The sequence below is a fragment of the Eurosta solidaginis genome, chromosome 5, assembly GCF_040869045.1.
Source record: "Eurosta solidaginis isolate ZX-2024a chromosome 5, ASM4086904v1, whole genome shotgun sequence".
NCBI classification, from domain to species: Eukaryota; Metazoa; Arthropoda; class Insecta; order Diptera; family Tephritidae; genus Eurosta; species Eurosta solidaginis.
Genome location: NC_090323.1, coordinates 38000678 through 38021650, shown reverse-complemented (window position 1 = coordinate 38021650; position 20973 = coordinate 38000678). Strand labels below are relative to the sequence as shown.

Below are 20973 nucleotides of genomic sequence, written 5' to 3'. Positions count from 1 at the left end.
CGGCCACAAGCTCCTGGCCTTGAAGGATTTATGTGGTCGTACCAAATCGTTCCCGAAATGGTAAGTCTAGTACCTTAACGGTGCTTGTTACTGGAACGTGCGTGTTATCGGAACCTACGGACAATCAACATCGTTAACACTACCCAAGGCTTTCGGGGAGTGTCCTTATCGCTACAACAACAATCTAAACAACAACAACAGCACTTGGTACTCACGCTTTGTTTTTTATATTATTTTACGTAAATAATTTGTTGACTGCAGCTATTCAACTGACGTGCTGTGTATGTATGCAAGAGTATAATGAAGAAGAAATGCATAAACATGAGCAAGTCCTAATCCATTTGAATACTTGTAAATCTGGCTGTAAACTCTTGGTTTTGTTTACACATATTTTACATTGTATCATTTAAATTTACATAAAACAAAAAATAACAAAATCATAATATCTGCATTCATATACACGTACGCATTTTATGGCATTTATTTAATGCCATTTAAAAACAGAAAAACTTCACAAAAGTTAAGCGCATTTATTTTTTATATGCAAACAATTTACTTGATTATTTTCTATTAATAATGTATTTTGAACTTTCGTGTACAAATCGGCTACATAACTAACTTACGTAACGACAACTTTAATAATACATCATTGCTCCCAATTGTTTTTGTTTAAATGCCGTTACATTATTTAGCATCTGTGCTCATTCGTCTGTACTGATTACGTATTCTGTGCGCATTTTTCATGTCTTATGTCGTTTTTTTGCCTACTTTTAGGGTTAATTAAGTATGTCCACCATGAAGTGAAGTGAATCACTGGTATAATTACCGTTACATCTCTCGGATGCTAACTAGTTGGTGGTGGGTATTGTAATTATCTGCCGCAAATACATAAATGAATAAGTGAGGATAAATTAAGGTTGGCATGAATATTAATTGGATAATGTCTTGTAAGGTGTGATGTATGATTACAGTGTGAGCGAAGGCAGCAATATATTCGAAGCAGTCGAAGAAAAAATTGTTTGCGTAATATATCAAGCTCTGAGAGTTCAGAAATCTGTACCTGCTCTAATTTCCCTAAAAAATTCATACGTATGTCCTCCATTTACAAGTTCAATAACATTTAGCAAGAATACTTCCTTCATCCATTTTTTCAATCGATATTGTATAACTGCTTAAAACAAAACTTGAAAATTGTAAAATGACGAACCCTTTCCAATTCAATTTTATACCTACAAACTGCAGGGCCTTGTTATTCTTCAACAACGCTGCAATGCTTTCGCATTATTAATCAAACCTATTTTATTGCAAATGGGCACGCGGAAGGTTTGCAAAGAATTTTAAGAATGGTCAAAACAATAACAGGTGGACTAGACTTCCTTAAGACTAAGAGTCGTTCAAATTGGCGTGATGTTTATACAAATTAAAATTCAGGAGGCCAATTGGGACTCACAATCTAGGTTCTACGAAAACGAGGAAGCTGAAATCAAACTTTGAAACCAAAAGGCATTATCTTCCATCACTCTGTAGTATTTATCAAATGAAAATATGGTTAGAACAAGCGTCTACCTCCCGACTACCAGATAAAGCTAACTGTTTGGAAAAGCCAGCGTATTTTGCATCATTTCCTACGACCAATCGGATCTAGCAATGTTCTAGCAATTTAACCTTTAAACCAGTTTTGCTTCACATTCTTCCCCGTTCACCATGGACTAAATAAAGTCACCTGTTCACCATACACGAACTCTAACGATCTTTTTGGCAACAGCGAACTGCTCACCGGATCACTCATTAAACTGCCCTTTTTCGCGCCATAAACTATTCAGCAGTGCAATATTTACCACACTCAATTCCCGTAAAATCTTCTTAGGGTGTGACCCCAGCAAGATTGGTCGATGTTCCGTCAAACTATTTTTTATCACGACTAGAATTTTTCTCATTGACTGATAAACTATCTGGTATGGTACTTTGGGAACTTACTCACCCCCCCCCCCCCCCCCCCCCCCTCTGTCTTTTAAAATATTCCTAACGCATAATATTTCACAATTTTTTATTTATATCTACTAAATTATCGTTTGGGAGCCACACTTCACAATCAAAATGACGTTGGGCGCCATTTAGGTACACCAAAATCTTTTTTGCATGTCCAACTATCCAGTTTCTCAATTTTAAACTACTTTATGACATAACTTTTCTGATTTTTTTAAATATCGGTTAAAATCCGCACTTTTTATTCTACAACATAAAACAAATCCCTATGTTGGGCGCCTCCTAAGTTATATATATGTACATGTCTATACCTGTGTTATATTTACTTTGAACAGAATCATACTTATAATTATAATTAGTTTTATATGTCTACCTAAGATTTTCATGTTTAAAAAAATGTAAAAAATATATTTAAAAAAAAATGTTATAATTGATATTCAGACAACTCATACAAAATATATAAAATTTGAATTTTTACAAGAAATCCGGAAGGATAATTAAAATTATTAAAACTTATAACTTATTTAAATTAATAAGTTGTTTGGCGCAGTCGGACTCGAACGTTTGTTTTACATTCATATACTGAATCAGCATATAAAAGTACCTGAAGAAGCTGAAAACATACATATATGCATGCAAAAAATCGGCAGAAGGAATTTGATAAAAATCGGAGGAATTTAAACATGGAAGATTTAGAAGTATTAGCCCAAAGGATCGCGGACTTAGAAGGTACAATTAATCAACAAGCAGTAATTGCACAACAACAGCAAACATTTGCTACATCAGCAGCAAAAGCAACATCAAATTTTACAGCAACAACATATGCAAGTGACTGATTGCTTCAACATGCAACCAAAAGATTTAATAGAACAGTTTAGATGGTTAAAACCATTGGATGAAAATCACAATCCAATTGCTTTCATCAAATCTGTAGATGCCACTTTTAATTTATCAAAACATAACTTACAAATACAAGAATATGGACTTCAAATTATAACAAATGAAAAGATAATCGGAAATATAGCGAAACTCAAGAAGAAGAAATGGGAATAAATTAAAAGGAATATTATGAAGCAATTTCAACCTAAGAAAACTTATGCGGGCATTTTTAATTATTGCAGGTCTGTATTAGTAAACGATTTAGAAGAGCTATTTAAAATCTTTGAAAAAGCCAAATTTGAAATTAATGAATTATATTTATTTGATGAAACAAAGCCTAGTTTGTATAGACCTGAAAACGTAGATAGAAATTTAGTTCACATATTATTAGAGAAAATTGATGGTTTAGTACGAATTCATATTGATCAAAGTGATTCATTGAATAGTTTTATTTTTAAATATAGTAGATTAAAATTATTAAATGGTAAAAGAGCAATAGACCTTAAACATAGGAAAAGCCATAAAAAATCATATCAAAATAAGAGTTTACAAAACAAAAACAATAAAATAGTAGAGTCTTATAAAAATTTGGAATGTGAACAAATGAGAAATTTATTACCTAATTCGAAGCCATCTTCTCAAAATATTTATCCATATAAAAACTATCATTATAATCCGTCACAACATACTAAGAAAAATTATACTAAACAACTTAGCAATGGTAATCATTCAAACCAAACACGTTTTTCACATATGGATGTAGATAATAATCAAAACCATCAAAGTATGGAAATAGAAAACTTACAAGAATGTATTAGTAGTGAAGAAGTAAATTTTTTAACACAGCCTCAAAATTTAAACTACCCATAGTTATTATTTCAATAGGTAAAGAAAAAATTAGGTGCCTAATTGACACAGGTTCTGATACCAGTATTATAAAACCCAATATTTTACTTGGAAATTATATATCTGAATTAATACATCCCCCGTTAAAGTTTAAAACTTTGAATGTTTTTATTGAAGTTGTTGAAAAAATTGTTACTCCAATTCCCAGCGAATTTAATTCAACTGGTACTCTTTCATGGAAAGTAATAAATTTCTGTAATGAAAATTATGATGCTATTATAGGTCAAAATTTTCTCAAAGCATTTAGAGCTAACGTTGATATTGAAGGTAAAAGACTTAACATTTTTGGTAATAAACTTTTTTTCATTCAAAATTTGTATCCTTTTACATATGACAATATATGTAACCTTGATGGTATTAACATTAATAATGACAACATTTTTGATCGGATTAATTTAAATAATTTAAATGCTGAAGAAACTTCCTTTCTTAAAAATTTGCTACGTGAGTTTGTTGATATTTTTTATAAAGTATGCGATGTACTAACTGCAACAAAAAATATTTTTCATGAAATTATGTCGAGCTTAGATGCACCATTATACTCCAAAATGTATCGATATCCTCAAATACATGAGGAAGAAATTAATAGGCAAATAACGGAAATGTTGCAACAAAATATTATTCAACCAAGCAATTCTCCATATAATAGTCCTCTTTGGATTGTTCGAAAAAAATTAGATAATTCTGGAAAGAAAAAATGGAGATTTGTCATTGACTATAGGCTGCTTAACAAATACACGATCGATGATAAATATCCGATTCCTAATCTGAATAGCATATTAGATAAGTTGGATAGAGCGGAGTATTTTACTACTTTAGATTTGGCTAAAGGATTTCATCAAATTGAAGTGAATGAAGAATTTAGGAAAAAACAGCGTTTTCAACTCCTAGTGGGCATTACGAATTTATTAGAATGCCGTTTGGACTGAAAAATGCCCCTTAACCTTTCAAACTCCGTTTTCCGCGAATATATAAATAAAATATGCGTAATATATATGGACGACATTCTAATTTTTAGTACACCATTAAAGGAACATACACAAAATTTAAAAACAATTTTCACTACTTTACGAAAAATAAAAAAAAAATAATAAATGTAAGGCGCGATAACCTCCGAAGAGATCTAAGGCCGAGCTTCTCTTCCAATTTGCGTCGTGCTCCTCTTGATTTTCCCTACAAATTGGCCGGACGGGACCTACATGTTTTATGCCGACTCCGAACGGCATCTGCGAGGCAGATGAGTTTTCACTGAGAGCTTTTCATGGCAGAAATACACCCGGAGCGCTTGGCAAACACTGCCGAGCGGCGACCCCGCTTAGAAAAATTTTCTTCTAATTGAAAAACCTTATTTCTAAAATTTTGATGTGGCTTTGCCCGGGAGTTGAACCCGAGGCATACGGTGTGATAGGCGGAGCACGCTACCATCACACCACGGTGGCAAAAAGCAAAGCAAAGAAACTCAATTCCTTGGACATATACTTACTCCTAAAGGTGTAAAGCCGAATCCAGAAAAAATAAAAATTATTCAAAATCTAAAACTTCCAAAAACTGTTAAGCAAATTAAATCTTTTCTCGGAGTAACTGGGTATTATAGGAAGTTTATACGGGATTATGCAAAATAGCAGGACCAATGTTATACTATTTAAAAAAAGGTAGAAAAGTTAATCAAAACGATCCAAATTTTATTGCTTCATTTCATAAATTAAAAGATATAATAACCAGTGCTCCCATATTAAGGTTTCCAAATTTTAGCAAAAGATTTAAAATTGTAAGAGATGCTAGTAATTTCGCTATTGGCGCTGCCCTTATCCAAGATGGACATCCAATAGCATATCTTCAAGAACGCTTAATAATCATGAGATAAATTATGCTACAACAGAAAAGGAATTGCTTGCCATAGTAAAATACTTTCGTCCATACATTTATGGTCGTGAATTTGATTTACTCTCTGATCATCAACCACTAAAGTGGATGCAAACAAAATTCACTGGCAAAGATTTAAATCCTAGATTACAAAGGTGGTTAGTGGAGTTAGGAGAATATGATGCTAAAATTGACTATATAAAATGTAGTGAAAATAAGCTTTCAGACATTTTAAGTCGTGTGAATAGCAATACTAATGAGATAAATATAGGCTCAATTCATGAATTTGATCAAGAAAGTGTCAATGATTTTTTGGAAGGTCAAATAATACACTCTCAAGAGGATGAATTTAATGATAATTTTAAAATTTTAGACACTGTTGTAAATTGATTCAAACACAAATTATATTACAGAAGTTGAGAATGTTTTTGGAAATAAGAGAATTTTCGTTGATAAAAATGATATTAAGAAGAGACACATTATAGACATTGTTAGAAGAAATATTTCAAAAGGCAAGGTAGGCATTTATTCGGAACTTCCTGATAATGAATTTAATAAAATGCAAAATCAATTGAAAGAATATTTTACCACTGATGCACTAAAATTTTTTAAATGCTCGTATTTTGCTAAAGACATAGAAAGTGAGGATGAACTCAATAAACAAAATTCGCTATTTCACAAATTTGAAACCGGTCATGTTGGTATAATACCAACTTATGAAAGAATAAAACATAGAATTTATAACCCACGATTGAAAATTTATATACATAGAATAATTAATAATTGCGCAGTTTGTACCTCAGGAAAATGTGATCGCAATCCAATTAAAAATAAATTTCAATTTACTGAAACACCTTCTAATATCATTTAATTGTAAATGTTGATACATATGTTAATTCAAAGCATTCTTTTATAATTTTTATAGACTAGTTTTCCAAACATGCGTTTGCATTTTATTTATCTGATAGAAACAGCCAAACAATCGTAGATAAACTAAGAGAATATTTATTGATAAAGGGACAAGTAAAGAAATTTGTTTTTGGTAATGAGTTCAATTCCTCAAATGTTAAAGAATTTTTAAAATCTGAAAATATATAATTTCATTTTTCAAAACCCCATAGTCATACAGGGAATTCAGATATAGAAAGACTCAATAACACTATAACTGAGAAAATAAGAGTCTTAAATTTGGAACAAAGACTACCAATAACAGCACAAATGAGTAAAGCAATTCAAATGTATAATAATACTTTTCATAGTAACATAAAATGTACTCCATTTGAGGTACAAAATCATACAATGAATTTTCGTTTGATAAGAAATTGCAGCCAAAAATATTGGTAGGTATATTAAACACAGAAACCAAAATAGGGAGGATTATATAGAAAATCGAGAAGAGGGTTTTGTTAAAAATTATAGAAGCCTTAGAAATAAAGAAGAACCAAAATTTATAAAGAAAAGGATACATAACGTTCATACTATTAACATAAAAGGACCATCGAAATATTGTGAAAACTAATTACATTTTATTTTGTACAGTTATTATGAAATTTTTAGCGAAAGTAACTAATCGATTTTCACATAACATTAAATAAAATACGTAATTCTTTCAATTTGTTTTAATATGGTTTTTCATATACATACAGTTAACTTAGTTTATATAAAATCTTATTAAATTGTTAAAACCCTGTAATTTTTGAATTCAGGAGTCTTCAAAATACTATGAGTGGAGGAGTTACATATATGTAAATGTCTATACCTGTATTATATTTACTTTGAACAGAATCATACTAACAATTATAATTAGTTTTATATGTCTACCTAAGAGTTTCATGTTCAAAAAAAATGTTATAATTGATATTCAGACAACTCATACAAAATATATAAAATTTTAATTTTTACAAGAAATCATGAAGGATAATTAAATTTATTAGAACTTATAACTTATTTAAATTAATAAGTTGTTTCGTATGCCAATTTTCAAAAGCGCCAAAGTTACCCGTTTCCAAAAGGTTACAGGCATTTACGAATGAAGGGGAAGAAATTATATACTAATTAATACTAGCCACTAGCAGCCACTTTCGGTGATCAAAGACATATTACTGTGCTCAATGTTGGGCACAAATTTTACTTCGTATGTAAATTTTGCAAATTGCAATATTATGCAATTCAGAAAGAATTTAGCCTTAAAATATTCAACGGCGAAAAATTATTTCATATATATTTTAAGCTAACAAGACGATGAATAAGAACCTCACCTAGACTGAAGATGTTCATAATGTGTTGAATTAATAGAACTACATGAAAGTTTTAATGTTAAGCTTAAAAAAAATCTAAAAAAATTTTAATGCAAGATATGCAGTTTGTAGGTCAAAGTTTGCAGTGATTTTTTCATATCTAAAGGCCTGTTTTTTACTTGCCACATGAGTTACTATAGAAGTTTCCTTTTCCATTTCTGCGTTTCTTGTTTTCAATTCCCAGGTGAGTTGCAATGGACGCTCCCTTATAATATTCGCGACATCAGTTGTGACTCTTAACTGATAACTGAAGCAGAATATGATGTGACTGCGATTATTTTATGGCAAAGGTATGTTGATCTATTAAATTACCAGTTAAGAGATTCGTAATCAAGGAGTTAGTAGTGAGCCCAACGTTGAACGCTAAAGTCTGTGCGTTCCAAAAAAGGAGCAGCTATTCCCGACTGTTTGCGAAAAATTATTAATTACGATATATTAAATTATCAATGAGGAACTGCATCTAATATCAATAAGGTGCCAAACTTTGGATGCCGTTTTAGCTTATTTGCATATTTTCTAAAATAGTTTCCGTTGTGAAGTAATATGTCTTTTGATTGGCAAGGCATCTAATATGAACCTACTGCAATTTTCATTTTAATACGTATCATACGGTATTTCTTAGAACCTATAATTTAAAAATTTTTGAGTTTAAAAAAGATTGTTTCCATGTTGAAGGGTTGGTTTCCTAATATCCAAGTAAAATAAAAATAATTGTAAGGCGCGATAACCTCCGAGCTTCCAAGTAAAGGCAATAAATTTGAGAGAAGTGGTAAAATTTTTTATTAAATAAATTTCTTCATAGAGGATAGAGAACAGTTCTTACTCTGGTGTGATTTTGAAAAAAAAAAAGGATTTTTAGCCTGGTAAATCCCAATATCGATTCAAGAAATTTTTTTTATTCAAAGTATGCTTATGTACTGAACTCTATGGCGAAACATGGGAGATATCTCCATAAATGTTATAAAAAAAAAAAATATATAAGGCGCGATAACCTCCGAAGAGATCTAAGGCCGAGCTTCTCTTCCAATTTGCGTCGTGCTCCTCTTGATTTTCCACACAAATGGGCCGGACGGGACCTATATGTTTTATGCCGACTCCGAGCGGCATCTGCAAGGCAGATGAGTTTTCACTGAGAGCTTTTCATGGCAGAAATATACCCGGAGCGCTTGCCAAACACTGCCGAGGGGCGACCCCGCTTAGAAAAATTTTCTTCTAATTGAAAAATCTTATTTCCAAAAGTTTGATGTTGCTTTGCCCAGGTTGTGAACCCGGGGCATACATGGTGGTAGGCGGAGCACGCTACCATCACACCACGGTTGCCGCCACATAAATGGTATACTGGACATTTAATACTATTATAAACCCAATAGCCACCTATGCTTCCACCGTTTGGTGGTAGAAGGCCACGTAAAGAACGGCAACAGCAAACAGGTGTGATGAGAACGTCCCCTGCTGATGCACTTAGCACTTTATTGGGAATACCTCCCTTTCCTATTCTGATAGAGAAAGAGTCAACACTAAGCGCACTAAGACTTCAAAATATTTCGGAGTTGAAGCTAGGAAACATGTTATAGGGATATGAAAGTAATAAAATCCCACATAACAACTGCGTGACGTAGTGTCCCCTAAGCTCAGAATCTCACGGAACTATGAAGAACCCACTGGGAAATAAGGAATCCTTATAATGAACTTCATTCAGAGGTCTTATTCACGGATGGATCGAAATTCGATGACGGAAGAACGGGAGCTGGCATCTATGGGCAGAACTTCAAGAAACTGATACCAATGGGACACTACCCCACCAGATTTCAGGCAGAAGTCCATGCAATAGAAGTTTGCGGTAGAAAATGTCTACGGAGAGACTCATCCTCGAAGAGCATCTACATTATGTCGTAGAGCCAGGCGGCCCTGCGTGCCTTGCAATCCTACACTGTTACATCTAACTTAGTGGATGACTGCATTGATATCCTCAATGACCTGTGGTCAACAAAAAGGTTTTGTTAGGATGGGTTCCAGGATATCAGAGACATGAAGGTAATGAACATGCAGATAACATAGAAAAGCAGGGTGCTACAGTAGCATTCTATGGTCCAGAGGCCTTTTGTGGACTCACAAAAGCACACACCCAGAAAACCATAAGTAACTGGAAAACAAAACATTTCAGACGTCACTGAATTGATTGCCCAGGGTAAAGACGGGCCAAACTGTTCACACTTCCGGCAACTAAAGTATCAACCAAACTCATTAATCTAAGCAGGAAGGACCTACGAAATCTCACTGGGTACTATTCGGGATACTGTGATCTACGATATCACCTAAGTAAGTTAAATCTATCCCATATTAAAATTTGTCGTTTCTGTCAGCTGGAGGATGACGCACAAGTTTTTCTTATCTGCTAATGCGTTCGCTCTGGTAGAGACTCTCCCATCTATGTAGTGTTACTCTTAATCCCTATGTGATATGGAGCAAAAGCCCTGACGAAAAAGCCTCGACATACAAAATTAGGGTAAAAGATCATCCATAATAGATGTACACAAAGGTCGCAGTGCTTCCCGGCCTAATAAAAATAATAATAATGTATTGAACTGAAAATATGCAGCATTTTCCACAAATTAATCTGGTTTAATTTTTAAATCAACTTCACTCCCCTTTGCATTCCCGACAAACCACTAATACTAGAAGTCTTGTAGTACCCAATTTTCCAAACAAACCACAGAAAACGCATAAAATATTACTTCTAATATTGCCAAGCACAAGATTCCTTAGAAAATTGCTCAATTACAATTTATTCCGGTTGTGGCATAATTTTTACTTGCCAACCCTTACCCTCTGCTGCCGTCAGAAACGATTAAAAAGTGATATTTTTAATTAAGCAACAAGCAGCAATAAAATGAAAATGTATATATGTGTGTGAAATAGCGTAATAACACAAAATAAAAAAAATTATTTATGATACTTAATAACAAAAGAAGCAAAAGCTTTTCCACTTACCACTTACAATATTTTACATGAGTAAATATTGATGCCAAAAATGTGTAAGCCACAAATTACCTACACAAAGTGGAAGGTGGAGAAATGTTACAAGGTCTCTGAGGTTATTGTCACTATCAAAGCTTGCAACAATAACAACAAATAAAGGCCACAATTTTGTGCTAACTACAATGAATGACTATAATTAGAGATGGGAGCATGAGAGCGGGTAGCTGTGTACCTTCGAAGCGCAAGGTAGTAGTAAGGGCACTTATCATTTTACTTAATGGAAGGAGCGCGTAATAAATTTCGAAATATTCGGTAAGGCCGGATCTGAAGTCGAAACATTTAATATCGGCATGGAATAATCAAGCTGCAATATAAAGTCCGTTGTCCATCTCTCGTTCACGTATTCTATCTGAACTAAATATATGCACAAACGTAGGGCTAGTTTTGGCTTTTAGGCATAAAGCAACAAATAGACAATGTACCACGGGTACTCTCTAATAATATTTTTAGTATTATATTAAAGCTTGGGCCATTCTGTGGTGCATGTTGTTGTGGCGACGTTGTCGAACAGCTTAGTGGGATAATCAGTGGTTTCCAAAATAGGTTTACGTCCTCAGATATCATTCTTTCTAGCGACAGCACTTCTCGAATCTGGCAGCCACCTCTTTGTGGCATTCAGCTGCTGAACATCGAGATGTGCCCGGTGTATTTGGAGATGCTTTCCTTGTCATTTACTCAGCTGAAAACTGATTGTTTTTTTAGCAATATACACTCATTATACTGCATCACACATCACAGCTTCGGGATAATGTTCTTGGCATCCGCCGGATCAGCAAAAATGGCGTTGGAATGCCCACAGTTGGCCACATTGGATGCAGAACCCGATTTCTGTGTCATATGCTGGCATCCTTTGCCTTTCCGCCTTAGCTTCCTTAGTTATGACAGCGCCACGTTGCTCAAGACATGGTTTTTAGAGGTCGGCGTTTTAAGGTGTGGGCCACGATGCTCAAGTAATATCAGCAAGGGGTAACAACCAGCTCGGCGAATTCATCCTAGCTAAGGCGGCTGTGTTTATTATTTTGTCGGCCTCGTTGTTTCAGTTCTATGTCTCGCCCTTGCAGGATAAAATTGGTGAAGCTTTCGCCGCGCAGCAAGTCAACTATGGTACCCACCAAAGACTGTTTAATTTGTGAGCTAATGGGTAGTCCCAGGTGGTAGTAGTAGCGGTAGCTACAGCGAGAACTACTGGTTCACGTAAGCTGCAATTGATTTCGAAAATACTAATTTAACAATCTTAAAAAATTTGAAAAATATCTCTTCTTACTCGCTATCTAACAGGTACCGGCCCTTAAGAAGTTGCCTAAACTTCATTTAGGTTACTGTGGCTATATGTGGTATGTACGTTAGCGTGTATGTAATCATCATTGGCAGTACTGCTTGCTTATGCAGCAAAATTAGCAAGACATAAATGTTCAAGCACCCAAACCACTGCCCTCATTTCACTCCGATTTCTTTTGTTTTATTTGTGAAAGTGTTATTGCATTGCCACAGCTTCTTGTGTGTCAATACCCAATAAACAATTTTGTTCAATGACGTATTTGGCAAGAATTTGTAGCAAGTTATCTTCTATTAGTCGTTGGGTTTAAAATGCAGTTAAACCGTTAAAATCCTTACTAAACAAAAGAGAGAGGAACGATATGGGACTGAAACGCTTTTTCAAATTTTCTTCAGTTGGAATTGAAATTGATACTGAACAGGTGTGTATTAAAATCGTTATCCGTCATCCTTTCTCATATTTTGTAGTAAACAAACCTGTTTCGATGTTCTGAGAACATAACCAGAAAAATGACACTGAAGATAGTACAACGAGATCAGATTTGAGAGAACCAAGATAGTTGAAATGTGTCTTACTTCATTTAAAAACACACTGATGAGTTTGGATCGTTTATCAGTTATTCGTTACAAATTTAGAGGCAACCCGCTTTCAATGCTTTGAAAATTTTAGAACGAAAAAATACACTGAAGATGGCACAGCGACAAAACGGGGGTATCTCTTACTTCAATTGATAATTAACTAATGTAATTTGGAACGATTCTTCATGATTCTTTGTTGAATTCGGTTGGAGACAAATCGACCGCTACGTTTTAAGGACGTAAGAGCAAAAAAAGGCACTGAAGATGTAATAACGCTTAAACCAAATTGTCCAAATTATGTAATCTTCAATTTGAAAAAAGGATATTGAAGCAACAACGACAGTGAAGATGGCACATTTAACGAACCTGATTTGTCTTTAAAGCAAATTAACAAGGACGGTGGAAAATCGATTCGAAATAAATTGGGGTGTGCCCAAAAATATTTTTTTGCTTTTGGTATAGTGAAAATATTGTTAAGATGCCTTATTATGCAACTCGATTTGAAAGAAATTTCTTTCAGATTTGAAAAACAAATGTATGTGAATTGACAGCTTTCAAGTCGCATTTCCTTTCGAATTGAGTTACAGAATAAGGCCTCAGGACAATTTGAAATTTTGACAGACAAACTTTTGGATGTCCTGAACAATAATTTCACTAAACCCAAATGAAAAATATAATTTTTGGACTACCCTAATAAACATACTAAATTTTCTTTCCAGCCTCTCCGGAAATTAAGAAATCAAACCGTATTTATAGAAAATTTTAAGAAGGAGTTGGATTAAGTTTTTAGTCTTCAATACCAAACCTACAAATGAAATTAAGAATTAAATATTCAAGCTTGAACATTCTTTGGTTTATTGGGTTGTGTGGACAGCTCCACTAGCACAAAGTAGCTGCGCATTGAGGCGATAATATCTGTCGAAAATAATTTCTACAAAATGTTCATTATATTCTCACCTTTCTCCTTTGCACGTCCTATTGCTTGGCTAACAATACAGATTGGCTAGTTGGTCATTTGCAGGCTTCCTTTTTTCCAAAGCGAGCTGAAACTGAGTGCAAACGTGTTAGGCTGATGAAGTTGTAAAATTTGTATGAAATTTTAGGTAAGTGAGTCGTTAGATGTAGTGGTTGGTATGTGACTCAAAAGGTACAATGTGCCGATGAAAGAAATTGTAGAAGGTGTGTATGTGTTGAAATTAATTCTTTGTACAAAAGATACCTAATTGACAGTAAACTGAAGTTATAAGGATAATTTTGAAAACAGCTAATACCATTCATGTGGGGTGTACCATTCTGTTTGGTGTTTACTAATTTCTTACCCTTGACACTTGTATTGCCACTGAGGATTCTAAATACTGCCTTCTAACGGCAAAACTCCACGTCCTGGTACAGACGGTTAGCCTAGATTATTTTGGGTGACCACTAACTCTGATCAAGGAAGTACCCTGGACTTTACTAAAGACAGTACTGATACAACTACAACTAACTCAGAAAAAGTTAATATGTCGCATTAACAGAAAACCGAAATAACGCATATCATAGCACATAAGTAGCATATAAACCGAAAATCGGGTATGACTATCGTACATTAGTGTGCCTCTATATGAAAATACATACATGACTGACAAACATGTTGCTTGTTTTTGTTGTTGTTGTTGTTGTAGCAATAAGAACACTACCCGAAGGTCTTGGGGAGTGTTATCGATGTTGATGGTCCTTCGCCAGATGCAGATCCGGTACGTTCCGGTACCAAGCCAGAGCCTCTGCTGTTAATAAAACGGGATTCACCACGGACAGGTGAGGTTGAAAATTGGGTTGACGAAGCTATATATTGCGCTGGCAACCCCTTAAAAGTGTTGCACTACACAACTCCTTGAATCTATTTGGTATTTTAGTCGCCACCGACGATAGGCATACTTACCGCCTGGGGGACATATTTTCTTCTTTGTTTGTTGTTGCCACTTACCTTATTTTGAAGTCTTATCTGCTGCGAAAGATACGCGAAATAGTTAGCTTAAACTTCAGTGCACTTTACACGCTCATTATCCTTCTTAATCGCAGCGACTTTCGCCTAAAAATTATTTCATTTTTGGACAGTTTTATCCTACGGCTTACAGCTAGCTTCTAACAGAAAATAGTCCCACCAACCGTCACTTTCAAATCGCAACTATCCGTAAACTAGTTAGCTAACCCATTGGTTCATTTGTGTACATTTCCCTGTTCCTCTTTTCATGCTCGTCAAACATTATTTTATTTTGCCAGAGATAAAGTTGAAGCTGGTAAGAACGCTGTTATTTTTGTTGTTGTTGTAGCCATATGAACACTCCCCGAAGGCCTTGTTTAGTATTATCGATGTTGATGATCCTTTGCATGGATGCAGATCAGGTATGTTCCGGTAACAAGCACCATAAAGGTACTCGCCCAACCACATCGGGAACGATTTGGTATGATCACATGCAACCTTCTGATCTATCAGGAGTTCGGGGTCGCCAGAGCCTCGGCTGTTAATGAAACAGGATTCGCCGCAGGTAGATTAGCTTGAAAATTGAGTTGGAGAAGCTATATATTGCGCTGGCAACACCTTGAGAGGGTTGCGTTACACAACGCCCTGAATCAATTTGGTATTTTAAGCCCCTCCTACTATAAGCATACCTATTGCGGATATATTCTAAGCCCCCCCAACCTGCTGGGGCGTGGTAAGAACGCTGCATTTCAGTAGGAAGAAATAAGTAAGGCCATGATCCATATTATGAAATCTGATCAACGTCCGAACCGCAGTTTCCTCGTTCGCAATATCCACCAAATATATATATGTATGTTCAGCATGATATTGAATTCCGGGTTGGGTGTTGTTAGAGCTCAGCTGAAACCAACCAGCACTATTCATGGCAATGGCAATTCACAGAGAGAAGTATCGTTTTAGAAACCATCGCATAAAAATGATAGTTATCCCACAGCTGAAGGGGCAACCGTGATCCTCTAACCCTATCCTAAACACTGACTATACAAAACCGTTGCCTGCTCAATATAGTCCTCAGATATTTAACCTTATCAGAAAGTAGATGTGATACTCCTTAATCGACAGGAGTCTAGAAACATAAATTTTATACCTCCTCGTTAACAGAAATAACAACTTTCCGCCAGGTTTTCAGACGGTCCATTTGACTCGTCCCACCTAGCGTCACGTCTAAATAGCCCTTAGATAAATTTGCGCTGGTTTTCCTGAAATTTACCAGTACTTTGAGGACATCTACTTAGGCAATCACTCGGCAGTCACTGGCTTCGTTGTCCATTAGAAACTCTAGAAGGAGGATATATGACAGAACACCTAGCCTTACACCCAATAGAGCTCTGCTGATATCTTCAGTCAGAACATTGTTAAACGCCCCTTCCAAGTCTAGAAGAAGACATACTCTTTGTGTTGTTAATAACAGCAACAACACTCTCTGAACAAATGTGTGGTCTTTCTTCGCTACACTTAACACTTCCAATTAAAAGGGTCAATAGTTTTTCTTTAAAAACGTTATAAATATTTCACTTTAATTATAATTTAATGATTAAGTAATTAGCTCGTTAGAAACTGTAGCTCAAATTCAAATTCAAAGTATTGATACGTATTTTAAATAAATACACAAAAAGGTATTGAGCGCGTCCGCGATTGCCGATTGATAGCGCTAGACTGGTTCGTTGCAATTATTGTGGATGACGATTGTAGTGAATGCGTGTTGGCGCCTTTCCACTCGCCGCGCACGGCTGCGCATAGGATTTTCGCCGCCGTCTGAATATTGTTGGAGGCGGCTTAAACATCCTGCCCGCCCTGCAGGGAGGTGCTAGTGAGCACCTTCTGCAGTTCCTGCAGGGCGCGGATGGTCGTATCTAAGGCGCGGCTGGTGTTGCGCCGTTGACATTGCGCCGTTTGCAGGCCTTGTGAAGTGCGCGCGATCGTGCGCTTGGCCGTCCGCTCCGTTTTGGGGGTTGCCGCGGGCTTGGTTGCCGGGTGCGCTTTTTGTGCCCTACAGGCGCAGGTGGACTTTCTCTCTTCATTCTTCTTTTTCGGCCTGGGTTTCGGCTTCCGGGATGCTTGCTGTGTTGGGACCTTTCCTTGACCACGTTGACTTTTCGGTCCATTGTGCAGGAGGGTGTGATGCGCCAGACCGTACATTTTGCACGACCCTCGGAAGTCGCATTCACCCGTTGTATATGTGAGGGCTAGGCAATTGTAACAGTAACCCTGGGCTCTGGCCACTGTTGCACGCTGCGGTGGCCGCAACGCCTTAAAAGCCGGGCAGGTCCGCAGCGCGTGGTAGCGGTGGCAGAGCCGACACTGAAGGCAGTTGTCGGTCTCTGCCGTGGAAGCCAGTGGACATGCTGGTCGAGATGCCATGATGGTGTCGTCCTGAAAGTACAAGATCAGAGAGAGAAACGAGAAGTATTTGGATACAGCGGATGATACGGAAATTTAATTATACAGGGGAAACGTATATAAGTTAGAGCGCTGTGCTCGAAGAGTGCTCCATTGGAAGAAAGCACAGTTTAACTAAGGGGCGCATGAAGCTCATTTTGGGTGCGAACCTCTAAAACCCGAACCTGGTTGTCAGGTCCGAGGCGAACGTTCTCGATTCGTCCCAGACGCCACTCGGTGGGTTGGAGTGATTCTTCTTTAATTACGACGAGGTCGCCTGGTTGAGGATTTCGCTGTGGCGTTTGCCATTTATAGCGCTTCTGAAGGTCCTTCAGATAATCCCCTTTCCAGCGTCGACTAAATTGGTGATGAAGCGATTTGAGTTTTTCCCATCGATTTATCCAGGAGAGGTCTTCCGCGTTTGGCTCAGGAATGGCTAATAGCGGTGCACCTCGAAGGAGGTGACCCGGAGTGAGCGCTGTGAAGTCAGCTGGGTCCTGGGATAGTGAGGTTAGAGGCCTTGAATTGAGAACTGCTTCAATACGCACTAACAGCGTCTTGAATTCTTCGAATTTAAACTTGTGGGATGCAGCGGTTTTTTTTAAGTGGGTTTTAAAACTTTTTACTGCGCATTCCCACAAGCCGTCCATATGAGGGGCGCTGGGTGGAATATACTGCCAGTTTATTCCCTGGGGGGCATATTTTTGCACAATGTCCGCAGAGCATTCCTTAAGAAATTTTACAAATTCGCGTTCGAGTGCGCGCTGAGCGCCAATGAACGTTTTACCATTGTCGCTCATCATTTTTGAGGGATAGCCTCGTCTGCCAACGAATCGGGCGAATGCTGCTCGAAAGGCTTCAGTAGTAAGGTCCGAGCATAGCTCGAGGTGTACTGCCTTTGTGGAAAAACAGACGAATACAGCCACGTACCCTTTTATGATAGTGGTCGACCTCAGAACCGATGCTTTTATTTGGAATGGACCTGCAAAGTCTACTCCTGTTGTGGAAAAGGGGAGTGAGAAATTGCAGCGCTCAGGTGGTAGAGCTGCCATTATTTGCGTGCGCGTTTTCTATTTGAAAAGCGTGCAAGATTTGCATTGTAAAATGCATTTCTTTATAAGAGGCTTTAGTTTTGGTACGTAGTACTCTTGCCTCACCATTTGGAGCATTAACCGCATTTCTGCATGAAGAAGCAGGCGGTGTAAAAACTCCAGATACAACTGGCAGAGCCTTGAATCCGGAGGAAGGATTATTGGATGCTTCTCGTTGTATTGCATTGTAGAATGTTCCAATCGGCCACCGATACGCAGCAGTCCGTATCCATCCAGAAATGGATCAAGAGTCAGAAGGGAACTCTTTTTGCTTATTGGCATTTTGTTTTGTAAGGCGCTCTTTTTCGCCCCGAAATGGCGAGATTGTGCCATTGCCACAAGCCGCGTTTTCACATGTTGCAACTCTTTGTACGTCATATGGGGATTATGAGTTGTTGCCACCGATTTGGATTTGTTGCAGGCATTGTTCGCAAAGCGGAACACGTATGCAATCACACGGAGAGCTCGAGAGTACGAGGAGAAGCGTTGGAGAATATCGTCCTCTTCCTCGTGTGTGTGATATGCTTCGACCTTGCGTTTCTCGGGTGGAGAAGCGCTACCTGCTTTCGGCTTTGGCCATGCCGAAATGTGGCGAGAAAGCCATTGTGGTCCGTGCCACCAAAGTGAAGAGCCTATCAAATTATGCGGCTTGCAACCACGTGTGCCAAGATCAGCAGAGTTGTCTTGGCTAGATTTATGGCGCCAGGTGCCGCTGGGAAGATATTCTCGAATTTGAGAGGTACGGTTGGCCACATAAGTCTTCCAGGTCGATGGAGATTTCTCTAGTCAGGCTAGTACAATCTCAGAATCTGACCATAAGAATATGTTGCATGCATATAAGTCGAGCTGTTTTCGAACAGTTGAAGCCAGTTTTGCGAGTAGGACTGCACCACATAGCTCTAAGCGGGGTAAGCTTACAGTTTTTATGGGGGCAACTTTGCCTTTCGCAACCAAAAGAGAAGATTTTATTTGGTTGCCCACATGTGTGCGGATGTAAATCGCTGCGCAATATGCTTTTTCCGAGGCATCACAGAACCCGTAGATTTGGATGTCTTGCCCTGGAAAGACACTAACCCATCGAGGGATTCCGAGGTGGCAAATATCTGGCAGATTTTCTGCGAAATGTTGCCATTTTGATAATGTCGCGGGTTTGGCGCTTTCATCCCAATCGCTTCCATCCAGCCAGATTTCTTGTAGAAGCATCTAGGCCTGGATCATAACTGGCGACAGCCATCTTGCCGGGTCAAAAAGTTTTGCAACAGAAAATAGAATTTGTCGCTTTGTGACCGCATTTTGGGTGTGTTCCGGCAGCATGGTGTATGAAAATTTATCCGTGAGCGTGTTCCATCGAATGCCAAGAGTTTTGGTATTGGAAGTGCTCTCAAATTTTAAGAAGTTGGAGTCTAGAAGATCCTCCTTCGGAAACTGTTCTAATATGGCCGGGTGATTAGCCGTTAGTTTCTTTAGTATGAAGCCAGCTGATTTTAGGGCGTTTATCACTTGAACGAGTGATTCAGTGGCGTTATCGATGGTATGACTTCCGGATAGGACGTCGTCGACATACGTTTGCGTCTTGAGAATTGTTGCAGCCAACGGGAATATCGCTTTCGTGTCACCGTAGTTGATGCAACGTACGAATAGCGAGATATGGTGCACAATTGACGCCGAATGTAACCGTTTTTAGATTGAAATCGCTTACATTGGAGTTGGTCGATTTGGGAAATAGGATTCGCTGAAAATCTTTGTCGTCCTCGTGTATAAGGATCTGACGGTACATTTTTTCAATGTCTCCATTGAACACATACTTATGCATGCGCCACTGTAGAATTAGTAGCATGAGATCTGGTTGGAGAGTTGGAACAGTGTATAGCACGTCATTCAGGGATTTTCCTCACCCAGATTTTTTAGAGGCGTTGAAAACCCCACGAACTTTGGTGGTGACCTTATCTGGTTTGACTACCGCATGATGTGGCAAGTAAAATGAGAAGGCCTTGCCATTCGAAGTTATTTCGCATAAGTCGGCAGATTCCATGTGATCAAGATCGAGATATTCTTGCAACACATTGTTGTACATTGTACCTAACTCCCCCTTTTTCTGAAGCGATCGCTCCATGCTGAAAAACTGCTGCAGAGCAGCCGGGCGGGATTTGCCGAGGGAGAGTTTTTCAGGAAACTCTCCGTGAATGGAAGTCGCACAATGTATCGACCGTTTGGTGCACGTGTCGTTGTTGTTGCGTATATCTGCTCACACGCTTGATCCTCAGGGGATATCTGTGGAGGTTGTGGAATTTCCTCCTCTTCCCAAAATTTTCTCAGTTGAGAACTGAGTGTCTCGTTTGACGCTTGGACTTGCGTCGAGAATGACACAACATTTTCAGTTATTGGACCACTGAGAATCCAACCAAAAATGGTTTGTTGCGCAAGTATGCTACCGCACACCTTTTTTATACCTTCCAGCAGAATTTGTGGAAGTATGTCGCTGCCAATGACCATGTCAGTCTGACCCGGTATGTGGCAACTGGGATCAGCGAGCTCAAGGAGTTTGAACTGCTGCCAGATTTTGCGACTAATGGTGGATGTTGGCAGATTTTTTGTCAATTGCGGCAACACAATGGCACAACCTTTATCCTTTTCATGGCCTTGGATGCAACCAGTA

The 20973-nt window shown here is 37.7% G+C and overlaps 1 long non-coding RNA gene across 2 annotated transcripts in view; it reads right to left on the bottom strand.

Annotated features, from left to right (window-relative positions):
- LOC137233620 (uncharacterized) overlaps nt 1-20973 on the bottom strand; it is a 250710-nt gene that overhangs the window by 102942 nt on the left and 126795 nt on the right. Inside the window, exon 3 of one of the 2 annotated variants that reach the window (XR_010947516.1) lies at nt 13783-13873. The exons of the other annotated variant lie outside the window; for it this stretch is intronic. This is a non-coding gene — a long non-coding RNA (uncharacterized lncRNA). Of the gene's footprint in view, nt 1-13782; nt 13874-20973 lie in introns of those variants that run through there. 2 annotated transcript variants of the gene reach the window in all.